We start from the raw sequence: 14,778 nt of genomic DNA, 5'->3' as shown, positions 1-14,778 counted from the left end.
CTTGCAATATTGCCATCTCATTACACTACTTGTTCCTCAAGAAACAAGGGAGCTGGAGTACATTACTTATTATAAGGTAGGTTAGATGGCCTTGCAATGTTATTGGTGTAAAGTGTGAACATAATGGGGGAAAATAATTGCATCTGTATATGTTGGCTTTCAGGAAACTGAAAGTCATACGTGTTCTTCCTTTTCTCTTCCTATGTACGTCATGTAACCAAATCCACAGTATAATTATTTTGGAAACAATCTTACTATTAAAACATAAAAAAAAAAACAAGCATGGATTTGGCTTGGGTCTTTGTCTCAGAAAAAGGAAAGGCTTTCTAGAAGTTTCCTAGGTTAACAAGCTGGACCAGATAGCTTTATATACCTGAAATAACGTAGCCCCAGGGCTGGTAAGGGGACACATTCCAGCTCTCACTTCCCTCCTTGCACTGCATGCAAATGCATTCAGTAGGGAGGTAGAGTGGATTGGGAAACCATGAGAACCTGATTGGGAAAACTTTAACCAGTATAGCATTATCAAAACAGTTAACTGAGCTGAACCAACCATTGCAAATCTAATGCTGCTAGAAAGCAGAACACCTATGTCTGCACTGCTTTCTAAAAGAAAGAGTCATGCTGCCATTAGGATCTTAACCTGCCTTCACTTACCAAGCTCAGTCAGATGCAGACTGACACATTCCTGGCTGTTTTTATGAACTGGCACTATTCACATTTTCAGGGGATGTTCATCATGTTGTCTTCTTCCAGCTTTCTTGAATCTGCAGGATCTTGTTACGTGGGACTCAGTGAACTTAAGTTTAACTTTTTGTTAATTTCCTACTTGCATCTTGAATGAGTCCATCACCAGCTTTAAAGTCTTAAATCTCCATTAACAAATACATTTTGTGGCTTGCATTAAGAACTAATCATGCATTGGTCCTAAGGAAGTGCAATAAGCAATAAGATAAAATTCCCATCAAAGACTGTCCTACTGAAAAAGGACCAAGGATTTTGACACCATTAGAGAATTTAGATTGATAAATGTTTTAACACTTGTGTAATAAGCATTATATCTATTAGCTCTTTTCACAGCCATAAAAGAATAGATTGCTGTGAATAATTTTCCACTAAACTATTTCCAAAATAAATTTTCCACTAAACTTGTTTCAACTTGCATTCAAAAATGCAAAAAAAAAAAATTAATATATTATATTTAGATATGTTAACATCAGCAATTCAGCATAAATAAGAATACCAGAGTAACTATTGTGAAACATACCTTCAAAAATATTCTCAGAGAGAAAAACATCAACCTTCTTAAAGGTAAATATTGCTCAATTTTTTTGTTCAGTCAGGCTAACTGGAAATAAAAAGGATTCATCCCATTTTTTATTATATGAAAGCTTAAGTGGCTTAAGTGTTGGCATCATCCTGTTAGAGACTTCTACAACCTCAAGCAAGGAACAGTAGCTTATTTCATGTGTGTGCATCTGCCTTTCTACTCTTTTACAGAGCAAAATTAGAACTTTGAAAAAGAAACGTGGTTTCTGAAGAATTAATTTGCTCATCAGCCTTTTGATCATGATTACCTCTTCCTACCTCTTCTAGAATTAAATGAACCACCTTGTATCTAGACTTATAGTTAACTAAATCCAGTTTATACCAAATTAATGTAGTTTGTTCAAGATGGGCAGGCATAATTTGGTCTCATTTGTCTAGGCAGTGTTCAGGTAGGCTACAATTAGTGACAGGCAATTAGTGACCTAGCAAAAGCAGTACTATGGTGGATAAATACAGCTGAAAACGCAAAAGAAATGAGCCGGTTGTGCAATGAAAAGTGGTCACTTATGTACATGATACTGAGGTTTGACACACAGGCATCTTTTTTTTTTCTTTTCTTTTCTTTCCTTTTCTCTTTTCTTTCCTTTTCCCCTTTTCTTTTCTCTTTTCTTTTCTATTTTCTTTTCTCTTTTCCTTTTTCTTTTCTTTTCTTTTCTTTTCTTTTCTTTTCTCTTTTCTTTTTTTCTTTTCATTTCATTTCGTTTCCTTTTCTTTCTTTTTCTTTTCTTTCCTTTCTTTTTGTTTGTTTGTTTATTTGTTTTCTGTCACTGGAATGTGGCCACAGAATTTTTAGGGAGTTCTGTATGCATCCACTGTTTTAATAACATTGGGACACTGATAAATGTTAGGGCATAGGTATGCAACAAGGACTACAGATAAAACTTTGTGAAAGCAAATCCATGAGTCCACACAGTAGTGAGCCTCAGACACTTATGAGAGGCATGGCAGAGGTCAAGCAACTTTTTGAGTCAGATACATTTGCAGCATGGCTTGCATTTGTTGAAACTGGGTGTGAGAGTAGACAGATGTGATGTGTAAGGTTACATAGTATTTGAGCAGTTTTTGCCTTGGATCTTCTGGCTAAAAAGTACAGAGACCTGTTGAAAACAGAACTGAAAGAATTGTGTAGACTTGGTAAGTAAGAAAACTGTGTGAGGACGTTGGAAACGCTCTCCAAGAGAGTCTCACCTTGTGTGCAATTTGTTGATATTTAATTTGAGAAATAAAAGTTCTGATTGTTTTTTGATCATGTAACTTCACGTAAAGGAACCACTTAGCTCTGCAGTGCTCTCTCTTCCATATATAAGTTGCTACACAAGATAAATTCTCCTTTCACTTGGCAGAAGAGCAACGTTAAGCTGAAAGAAAAGGAATTGATGTCTTCACTGTTTCAGGTCTTTATATATCATGATTATATATGTTCATTTTCACATACATGGTGTCAAAAACATTAGAACAAGCTGATCACAAGTTGTGGCTTGTGATTGTTGCTAGTGCTTCATAAAGTTTTGAAACATTAGTAGAGACTTATTCATTACTGCAGTAAGGTCCATGAACAATGTTCTTACTCCTTTGTTAGAAAGATATTTGTTGAGTTTCCTTTTAACTAGATCAGCCCAGTGAAGATTATCCTTCCTGTCTCCTTTGCTCTTTTCCACATTTATCAAGGGATTTCTCTTTCCAGAATGCCAAAAATTTCCTCTTTTTCTCTTACTTCCTCCCAATGCAAGGCAAAATATAATTTGAAACAATAAGCCAATGTTGTTTTTAAAAAAGCAAAAAATAGTCCATTCAAAGCAACTTAAACATAAACATTAGCAATTATTTTAAAATATTTTAACACTGTAAATATAAACAGGTACACGTTAGGTTTGCAGACAAAATACTACTGGAAAAAAAAGAATTTTTAAGGATGATTTATTTGAAAATTTTTGTATATATATTTTTAAATTTTCAGAGGTAGAAGACTGACTATAATTGTAATACCTTCTTTTTGCATGAGGATTATAGTAAACTGAGGAAAATAGATTTATATTCCCAAAGTGCCACTGATCCAGACTGTGGTCACCATGATTCTCTGCACAGCTAAGCACAAAACTCAACTCTAGAAATACATTTTCTACCCCTCCTCAGTTAACAGCAGCAATAGTTCCCAAATACCTCTTTTTCTTTAACTATGCATAAAAATGGGCCAGGTCTGAAAGCTGGACAAGTTACAGACTTTGCCTTAAAAATAAATTTTCTTAACCTACCCTAAGAAGGCATCCTTTTGCTGATCACACTGGAAGGTCTTGACTGGGTCTCCTGCATTGACCACTGCTCAGCAAAAAAACACAGTGTGATCTAGCTTTCTCTGTGTTGATGACAAAGCAGGTGTTACTGGTTTTGGTCTGCTAACTATTGAGAAGTTAAGGTTCAAATCATATCATACATACAGATAGAAAGAGAAGGTAAAACACTGATGTACATCTGGCCATCTAACACATGGTCTTGTGTCTGCTTCTGGATCTTTGTGTCATCATCCCATAGGTGAAGTTACCATTCCCATATCATCTCAGATCCAGCTTGGTTAGGTGCCTGAACAGAGCTTGTATTTAGGTGAGCTCCTGAAGGCAGCTTACAGAAATCCGTCTAAGACATTGGAAGGTTATTTTCTTAGCAGTGCACCACAAGAGATCACACGTGACTACTTCAAGATGCAGCTACAAGAGAAGAAAGTGTATGTGCATGAAAGTGAAAAGATGTTTTCAGTCTGAATTCCTCGAAATCACAAATAAAAATCCCAGCTGTGTAGCTATTATTTGCACTGATCTGTAACTGCTCTGTTGAAGGTTGTATTTCATAGAATCACAGAAGCCCAGACCGGTTTGGGTTGAAAGGACCTTAAAGATCATTCCAACTCCTGCCATGGGCAGGGACACCTTCCACTAGACCAGGTTGCTCCAAGCCCTGTCCAACCTGGCCTTGAGCACTGCCAGGGATGGGGTGGCCACAGCTTCTCTGGGCAACCTGTGCCAGGTCCTCACCACCCTCACAGGGAAGAACTTCTGCCTAAGAGCTCATCTCAGCCTCCCTTCAGTCAGGTTAAAGCCATTCCCCTTGTCCTGTCCCTACAGGCCCTTGTCCAAAGCCCCTCTCCAGGTTTCTTGTAGCCCCTTTAGGCACTGGCAGCTGCTCTAAGGTCTCCTTTAAGGATCCTTCTCTTCTCCAGGCTGAACCAGCCCAGCTCTCTCAGCCTGTCACCAGAGCAGAGCTGCTCCAGCCCTCGCAGCATCCCTGTGGCCTCCTCTGGACGCATTCCAACAGCTCCACATCCCTTTTATGATGTGATAAAGGCCAAACTTAAATATAAATATCTGTATTTTTTTCAGTTGTAGCTTCAACTCATATATTAGTCCAGAGAAACTGCATGTTCCTGCAGGACCCATATCAAGTTTGATGTTAAGAGCCACAAACCCTGAATCTTTGACACATTGTCAAAGGCTAATGCTTGTAAACCATGCTGGACTACCAGAGAAAAATAATTAAATATAGATAAGAGAATATTTCAAGAGTCAATTTCAGCATGTTAATTTTCTATTATGTTCTTTGAACATTTTTTTTCTGAATTTCAAACCTTTCCTTTTCTTTTTTTTTTTTTTTTGCACTAATAGAATTCCTTCAGGACTTTACAACTAGTCCTTCCATACAGGAACAAATTGAGTCCTACATGGAGATAAACACAGAGGGACTATCACTACCTTCACTGTAGTTATTCTTACTTTACTTCACTGCTCTTGGAAACCTTGTTTTTTAACTCAACTATGCTTTATACTGACAATCTTTCTCTTGAAAGATTTGATGTATCTAAAAAAGTTACCATTCCTTGGAATCATACATGTGTCCTACTCCTCAGCTGGTGTAAATCAGAGCAGCTACACTGACAGCCTAAGATATGGCCCATGCTGAATGTTGTTCATAACAGCCGCTAACAAGATTGCTGTCATATGAGTTATTCTTCTGTAACACACATGCTACAGATAAGAGATCTTCTGTAGTTCCCTTTCTAAATGTAGCCCATTGAGAAATTGGAAAAATACCACATCCTGAGAGTAGTAAAAGAAATACGTAAACTGACCAGCACAATTTACAGGTAATTAACTTTAATGGATGGTTGGTTACAATCTTTTAACTACCAAACACTAAATACTAGTCAATTAAAAGGTTATAAAATGTGACTATTGAATACAATTAAGGTATGTTAGAATAATATTTCCATACAGACATAGTGTTATGCAGCTCATTTATAAACTATGCTTTTAATACGTACTGAAGTGTGAACATGCACAGTATTGCAGTTGTGCTGACAGCAGCAACATCTGGGTGATTGCATTCTTTAAAACAAGAATGTGTGGAATACTACTAATTCTCTAATCAGCAAATGTCATTCTCACTTCCTTCTTTTAGTGACAGAAAGTGAAAATGAGATTATGTTCATCGTGGGGTGTGCAAAGGGAGAATACAAATTTAAGTAACTTATGTCTCAAGCCATATTTTGCAATAAGTGTGCTTTAAGATTTCACTTTATACTAAAGAAGAACAAAAATACCCACAAAAGATGTGCTGCTTTGGACAAGCTTGTACGAGAAAAGAAATTTTTACTGTGCTGCCTGCTATTTCTACTTATGCTTTCCAACCTCTTGTTCACCTAGTAAAAACTACAGATCACCAACTATTAAATGCCGTTAGTAACTGTGGCTAATACAGAAGCATTTTTACTTAGTTTCACTCGGCTGCAATCAGATCTATAGTTTGTGTTGCCGGGTTTTCCCTTTTGATCTTTTGCTGAAGTTTTGGCATGGAGAATATGATGTAAAAGCTAAGAAAATAAAAGGGAAATTAAGGAAGAGAGTGCAATAGAGGTATGGAAAGTAGAGAAAATGCCAAAGTGGAAAGGTGTCTTTGTACTTTGTAGGGCATGTAGGGCTCTAACCCTACAAATGGTGGAAATTTATAGATGGGGGTAGGGAAGGCAGTTTTGTTAAGACAAAGAAACATGAGAAAGGAAGAAATGGTAAAGTTGAGGAAAGAACAATACAAAAAGAAGAAACAGGGAACAAATAAAGGAAAGGGAGACATTGTAATAAAAGAAAGATGAAACTGAGAGGTCTGGAGAAAACTGGGGCACTTGTTTCTGACTTGCGCTTTCTTCTGCTCTTTGTCTCAGAGCCCAGGGGAGCTGACAACTTTTCCTCATCTTGAGGCTCTGCTGGGGCCTGAGTCACTGTTTTAGAGCGTCCTACACCAGGATGTTGAACACTTCACATCCATGATTCATCTGCCTCCTTACTGCCTTCTCACCACACTTTCATCCATAAGCAGACATCCTTTACAGCTTCCACAATCTTCTGTTACTCTATTTAAAGGGTTCCCTTTTTTCTACTTTTTCAGAATGCAGCCATCCTCTATATCTGTCCAAGAAATTCTCCCATCCAGACTTCAGGTGATGGCTAATTCCACAAAGTGTGTGAGAAGATGAACATCAGCAGAGATGAAATCTCTGCACTCTTCCACATATTTTATGAGCCTTTGCCATGTTTCTGTCCTACTCTTACATTTTTTGAGATATGAGTCAAAGATCTACAGTGCCTTTCCAGGAAAGCCATGTTCAGTGCTGTGCAGAAACTCTCATTCCTCAAAGACCTTTGGAAAACTGACTCAGAGTTACCTCAGACTTTCACAGTGTCTTATGGACAGAGGTCTCTGCAGCCACCCACGTCTTGTGTATTCATTGAAAGTTTCTCAGTGACCAGCAAAGTTCCTATTTCAAGCTTCTTGGTTGCTATCTTTGTGTTTAAATCTTCCTCCTTCTATTTCTCTTTCTTACTCTGTATCAGCTGTTCAGGTTTCGCTATTTTTTGCCTCTTTCTAATGCCATGTTTTCCATGGTGCAGTCAGTATATCGTCTCTTTCCTCTCCCATTGTATATCTCATAGAAAGATCTCTTTACTGTGCCTGAGAAATTTCAATGCAACATGAAATTGCTGAAATGGCTTACAATTTTTTGGGTACCATTTCATTTACTGACAGTGCCTTACTCTGAATTTAGTTTTTCTTGCTTATTTTAGATAGTTTGAATGCTCTCTTTCTCAGCCTTTTTTTTTTTTCCTTTAAATGGAGAATAGATTTTTTCCAACATCTGATTTTATAGGACTGGGCTTCACAGGACCACATTTTTATAGGAGCTGATCTTTTACAACCCAATTTCCCTTATTTCTAAGATTATTTTGCTATGTCCTACCTGCTGATCTCTTCCTCTTTTCTTTCCTCTCTTCATTCCTTCAAATTGAGTTTGGTTTTAAACCAAGGGGATCATGTGAGGAAAAAAATATCAAATAATATAGCACTATTGAGTGCTTTGGGTTGGAAAGGACCATGAGATCATGTAGTTCCAACTCTCTGCCATGGGCAGGGATACAATGGAATTAGGTTGGTTGCTTGTGCTGCTGTTGATTCCCTCTCCCTCCCGCAACAGGAGTGTTCCCAATGCTGCGGGCTGGCTATTGGCAACTGAAGGAACAAGTAGAAGTCTCTCCCCTCATTGCCCCTCCCCCCCCACCTCCCCACCCTGTTTTGAGAAATAGCACCTTGTAAATGAAAGATCAGTAGAAAGGCTTTTGAAGGGTTAAAATCCACCACCCACCACCCACCCTACAATGCATGTGACAGTTTTCTTTCAGTCTTCTTGGGTCATGACTTCGGATTATTTTTGAGCCTGTCATGATTATGATTTATTTTTTTAGAAGAAGATGTGTTGTTCTAATTTTATGCCACCATGTTGAGTTTCAAGAAGAGTAACAAGTATGATAAAGTTTCTCAGAACGGCTTTCTCCCAGAGAGCCCCCAAAATAATGAGAAGTGAGATGAAACCCTCCGTTTCTCCACAAGAACTTTACTCACTTTGCTCCAGCCCTCGCTCCATGCTTTTTTTTTTTCCTCCCATCACCAGCAGTGGGTGTTAACCAGTTTTGAAACTTTGCTGTAATTAGGACATAAAAACCACTTTCCTTTGTGTTTCTGGGAAGTATAACAGAGGTCAGCTTTACTTTCTGATGTAGGAAACATTCAGGGCTTTGTCTTCACTAAGTGAAAATGGGAGTTAAAGGAGGGCTCAGTAATCACAACTTTGAAACCACAGCACACAAAATCTAACTTCTCCCACTCACAATTCCTACTTCAGGTAAAATGAGAGTGTGTTTGTTGTTTTCCCTAATACCTTGTTGGTCCAAGAGTCAGGGGCTTCTGCATTGTTAAATTCAGGACACCCAAGACAGTCTGGTTGTCCCATAAAAATTTCTGTGTATTGTACACTGATCAGAGAAGCACCTCTAATCAAACACCTTCAAGTCATAAAAAACAGAAAGAAACCAGAGTTCTGGCTGAGTAAAGGTCTCTGGTGGTGGGTAGTAGAGACCTTACAAAAAGTAAAATTTTGTGCAGTAGGATCAGGCTTTAAACAGCTATTTGACCAAAACCGTAGAATAAAAACCTTTCATCAATTTCTACAAAAGGCTCCTGTGGACTAATCCTCATCATTCTGTGGTCCTTTTACAGTATAGAACTGAGAAATAAGGAGCACCAGGAGAGTTGGTGAAAATGTTAGGCTTTGATTTTTCATATACTTTCTCCTATACAGCCTAGTATTTATGTTTTGATGATCTGAGCTGAAGGAGCCTTCATCCTGAAATGTTGCTGAGCAAGCTGTTTTATTATAAAATATGGGCAAGTATCGAGGAGACATTTGAGTTTCCCTAGTCTTTTTTATCTTAAAACTTCATAACTTTGGGCAGATTTAGAAGTTCAAAGATGTTTTTAAAGAAAGTGTATATTCATTTTGAAGAATTTGGGGAAAATTTTTATGAATTCCCGTGTTTGTTCTGATAGCTCCCTTTAATATTTCTTTATTTATTTTTTTCTCTCTTAATGGAGACATTTCTTTATCCCTACATCTGCTGTCTAGCCAGGGCATGATACCTTTTTTTACCCTCTGCACATGTGGTCCTGTAAAAATGTCACAGATTGCAGAGTCCAAGTGCTCCAAAATGTGAAGCCAAACAGCTGCGCCTAATCACTTGCACAAGGAAGATTTTTGGAGCTTCAGTTTCAGCTCTCATCTGCCCAGAATCCTGCATTTCCTGTGTCCAGATCCAGTGGCAACAATGTCAGAGGTCTTTGATATGTGGGCATCATATTCAGAACCAGTGCAGGAGGCACTTCGTTAACAGCCACAGCATGTTTTTTAATTTGATATAACTTCCAGACATTTTGTTTGGATTCAAGTAAGTGTACTTCCCTTAGAGAGAAGCACACAGTTTTTAGCAGTCGTTCATCAAGCCAGAGGCAATTCATATTATTTAATTGAAGGAGATTTTATGCATCACTCACTCATGCAAGTCACGGAGAACTTCAGGCACACAGCCACTTGCAGAGAAGGGTCCATTCCCTTCATTTCTTTAATGTACCTTGAACGTTGTCCCATGAGGACAGCCTTCCCTCAGGTTATGCTGTACACTTCACTTAAATGGTCTTCTTGAGCTGAACTGTCAGTCCTTTTACCTTGATGCATCTTGGCCACACAAAGTATGCAAAGACTGCATATTGAGTTTATTTTGAGTAACTGAGTAAAGTCATGCAGGGAGCTATATGACCATAGAATAAGGTCCTCCTTATCTGATTGACTAGTTGCGTGATAAATCGTCTTAGCTAATGAAGTAGAAAACTGAGTGTGAGCAAATTATTTCATTCTGGGTGATATATATCGCACAGAGTCATCCATAAACTTTCTGATTAAATAATAAAGTTTAAAAAGTGAAATTAATAGAAAACAAACAAGAAATGAAAAAACAGTTCTCCTCCAGTGTGTAGCTACCTTTGAATATCTTGCTGGTCAAACTTAAACACAATTTGAAAAGTATGTGCAGACAAAACATGACACATGAAATTGGAAGTAAGAGAAATTGTGACTGATGAGACTTCAAAAAAAAGAAAATAAAATTACCAAAGGACAATTAGATGTATTTTATTATGTACTGCCATTGCATTTATTTATTTAGATGTGATAAATTACTGCTCAAATGGTTTGGTTTAACCTTTGCTACAATATTTTATTAAACTGATCTTTGTGATCACTGATGCTTTGGAATGTGAACTGTGCAGAAGGCAATGCTGGATGTTCAGCACTTTCAAACCCAGCTCTGTTTACCAAGCATAAATGCAAATGCCAGTTAAACTACTCCCAGTTCTATCCGTCTGCTGTTCAAATGCAGGAACAATTATCTCCATCAATATTTATTGGCCTAATCCTAAACAGACAGTTCCATAAGTACAGGCAATAGTCCTGTTAGCGTGCTGTTAATTTTCAAGCATAGAGGCTGAAATGGACTATAGAATTACTGAAAATAAGGAGAAGTACATTTCCCTAAGGTAAAATACACTCAGCAGCCACTGAATAATGGAATTAGATTTTTTTCCATGGCTCTGTTTAGTGGATTAAATCTGTGCAGTCCTCTCCATTCATCCCTGGAATCTGCCATTTCCAGCTTTTTCCTGGCGTTCATTGCAAAAAAGACCTTGAATGCCTTGCTCCCCAGCTGGTCATTGTGAAGACTGAGAATGATACAGCTTGAGGAGAGGTTATTTATTTTACTTCTTCTTGATTTAGCTCATTACAAACCATCCTTAGATCCTCTGTCCTAATGTAAGTCAGAACTTGGTCTGTTGATGTCTCCCCTGTAGCAGAATTGAATGACACCTCAGTACATGATGGGAGTCACTGATTTCTGCCAGCAAAAATAAAGGGGGTTACCAATGTAAGAGCATGGGCCTTCATAAATACATTTTTTTGAGGAGAGATATAACCTTTTAAAGTTGTGTCAAGACTGTTTGCTTTATTTCTGAAATCAGACATTTTTAAGTAAATAACTGGCTGCCACATAAATACACATTCAAGTTAACCATTAACAGAGGGAACAAATTACTTAGAAAGATGCAAGGGGTAGCAGTAGCGGAAACAAAAGCTCCATTTTTATTCTCAGGCTAAATACAGCACACAGCAGCTGCACTGCATGCTAAACCCATATTATTCTCTTTATGACCTCTGTTTTCACCTTAGATGGGGTTTCATGCTCCACCTAAAAGCAGATAGTATTTTTGTTTCTAACCTGACTTCTCAAGAGGCTTCTTTGAACAGAAGGCACACTTAACCTTGTAAAAATAAGATAAATACCTGAGTTTGAGGTTATAGACTTCTTTATTTATGGGAAGGTAAAGCCACCCTGTATGAGTCCATGAGATGACTTTCTTTGCAAGCCACAAAGCCAAAAGTCAATGTTTGTCTGTTCCACAGTGTATGCCCAGAAGATATAACTAAGAACCCACCTGCTTTCACATTAAAATGTAAAACCTAGCTATAAATCTATTTATTTATAGTGTCCTCTTAGAGAAGCCATTCAAGAACATGTTTCACATAGCCAGAGTTTTAGGATTCCTCTATGCTCATCAGTCTGAGCAACTCTCTAATCCCAGCATGGTAATAAAACATTAAAGATATTAATTTAGGAAATCAAATATAATAAATAGTCTTTGCTTTGTACAATAATAAGTCACTTTGTACTTTCTTGATAAAGGACAGGAAAGCTGACTCTATTTGAATGCCAGACTGAGTAATGTGAATGCAAAATTGACTGAAAATGTTAAGATCTTTTTCTCAATGTGTACAGAGTGCTGAACACCCAGAAGTCCAAACTTCTTAGGAATTTGATAGGTGAGAATTTGCTTTTCAAAGAAAGTAAGAGAAGGTACAAGGAAAGGTGAGAAAACACATAATTAAGTTTGGCAGTTCTTTGTAGGGTACGCAAATAAATCCAACAAGGGAGCTTCATGTACAGTTTTGGTTTTCAGGATTAGGCACTGGGTGCTTGAAGTCTAATTGTTGCACTTGGGTGAACATTAAGCACCAGATTCCTTTTGAACTTGCTCTTTCTGCACACAAAGATGAAAGACGTGCTATGTTTCTATGACACAGCATTAATGCTGTATTATTGATAAGCTGATTAACCTTCCATTTGGACCTATTTCATTCATATGCAGGCTTAGTCTTAATCTGTTCTTGGGCTAAAATTTCCTGTTTGGATCAAATACTGTCAGTTGATAATAGTTTTTATTTTATTTTACATACAAATGTACAAGTATCATTACACATCCTTCCAACTTTTCATTCAAACTTCACCAGCTCACACTTCAGATGCACTAGAATTCAGTTCAATATTCAACAATAAAGGCAGAACCTTCCGTCCGGAACTTCAGGGCTGTTCAAGGTTTTCTGTGCTACAAAGGGTAAGAATCAAAAGAAATTTGAGCTGGCAGTGATAAGAAACACCAAAATTCACAAACTGCCTGTGGAAAACTTCTGCAATACAAATACAGAAAATTACGTATATCTAACCTGTGACTCTATTCATCTTTCCAATTGTTTAGAAACAGGAACTCTGTATTAAAGCATACTGATTATATTTAGGATTGTCTCTTTCTATATCATATTATTTTTTGGTATATTGATCCAAAACTGACCAACAGGCATCAGAAGTACTTCTTTCTTCATTAATATCTTGTTAGTTTTAGATGCAGAATTCTTCTTAAAATACTGCTGTTTAAATTTGGTATATTTTCCAAAACAAGGAAAATGTCTTTTACAGCTGTAAATTTCACTCTTCTCACAATCCTAACTGAGGATCTAGAATTTTTTTTATACTTAGAAAATGAAAAAGTTGAAAGAAATTTGCACATTGTACCCATCACAAATAAAATATTTTGAAGTGTTTAAGGAAGGTTTTGTTTTTCCTTTTGGGGTTGCTCTGCTTTGCATAACTATCAATTCAAAAAGAATTATCCAGCATTATTGCAGTATTTGTAATTCTACCTGGTGTCAAACTTCAGAAATACATTGAAAGAGTGCGTTCCTGTGAGAAATCTAGCTTAAGTTTAGATGAAACGTGGATAGGATTCAAATTAACTTTGAAACTTTCCCTGAACAAAACCTTCAAAAAATCTTTTGCTCTTATACTTCTAGGCTTCAACCTTTCTTAGTCTGCAGAAATACCTAAACAAATTTAGACCTGCTTGTAAATGAGATTCTATTTTCTTAGGTTTCTGTCACAGATTTGTGAGGAATGTGGGATAGACTTCCCACCTGAAAGCCACAATGATAAACTAACAGCTATAGGTTTGGACCATGGGATATAGACAATGGGGTCTTCTCAAACTGATCACCTCGGAAGGCTGAGAATAGCATGAAAAATGGTGGGGATTTCAATGGACAGTCAGTCTACTAGGAACAGTCCTTTTCATAAACAAAGTGAGGGTGAGAATTACTATTCTCTGTATTTTATTCTATATTATACTGTGTAATATAATCCAAGACATGGGATGGTAGGCATCTCACTCCTTATTTCCGGTATCTATTCCGTGATAGTTTTGTAACTGGTCAGGAGCCCAGTCAGCTATCACTCACTGTTAAACAGTGAAGAGCAAAGCATGGAATCATCAGTGGACTCATGACAGTGCCCTTGAAAATGCCGGGTGATCAATAATGGCATATGTGGCCAACTTTTGTTCTTCACTCTGAGACAAGCTTAGGGTGTTCTGTGGAAACTTATGGTAAAAAAAACACTCTTCTTTGCTTTGGGAAGACTGTCTGCCTTGCTTTTATGTAAGCACACACAGCAGGCTAAAACAAGACCACAGCTGTCAGCGCCAGCTCTGCAGATTGGTGAGAGATCATATTCAACTCCTGTTACTTGTTTGCAGACCCTCTTATGTGTAAATCAGTGGTCGGCACTGTGTACCTTAACCTATGAGTTAAAAGAAATAAGGAGTTGATAGTTTTTCCTATATTTCATTACTAGAGAAAGATACTTCTATAGGAGGTTGCAAGTCAAGTTATTGACTTGAGAAGTGTCTTTTGGATCTGTTCCAGGCTTTCAGATAAATATACATTTTGGCAGCCTTAAAAATATGCATTATGCTTATGACAGACTTGTCTATCACTTTAAGTAATATGTATGAGTTCTTTTAAAAGCAAATTATTATTTAACCACCAGTGCTCCTCTGTTCTACAGCTGGTTATAAATATATTTATTAATAACCATTCACTTACCTGATGGATTTAAACAGTTCATGCTCAGCCATTCTTGAGCTTCATGTAAGTATAATTTAGGGCATAGGATATGCTTATTAAAACTGCATCCTTAAAATACTTATGAAAATGACCAGCTGCTAAAGCCATTTTTTCAGCAGACTTAGTAAATTTTATATTTCTTTCCCTTCACTATGTCAAATGCAGTTATATGCTATTATGGACTAAAATCTTGCTAAATTAGATGTATCTAATCAGGGTAACACACACCAGTGAAT

The 14,778-nt window shown here is 37.3% G+C and overlaps 1 long non-coding RNA gene across 2 annotated transcripts in view; it reads right to left on the bottom strand.

Moving 5' to 3' along the window:
* Positions 1–275: 275 nt before the first annotated feature.
* LOC133282796 (uncharacterized) overlaps positions 276–14,778 on the bottom strand; it is a 30,582-nt gene continuing 16,079 nt past the window's right edge. The window contains exons 3-4 of one of the 2 annotated variants that reach the window (XR_009747709.1): positions 3,582–3,726; positions 276–799 (exon numbers count right to left, since the gene is read on the bottom strand). This is a non-coding gene — a long non-coding RNA (uncharacterized LOC133282796). Of the gene's footprint in view, positions 800–3,504; positions 3,727–14,778 lie in introns of those variants that run through there. The other variant, XR_009747708.1, reaches the window with a different exon arrangement.

This window comes from Pezoporus flaviventris, unplaced genomic scaffold (genome assembly GCF_033815535.1).
Source record: "Pezoporus flaviventris isolate CSIRO_AGI_PZ_B2104156 unplaced genomic scaffold, CSIRO_AGI_Pfla_v1 ptg000141l, whole genome shotgun sequence".
Taxonomy (NCBI): Eukaryota; Metazoa; Chordata; class Aves; order Psittaciformes; family Psittacidae; genus Pezoporus; species Pezoporus flaviventris.
This window is presented reverse-complemented; position numbering and strand designations above follow the sequence as displayed.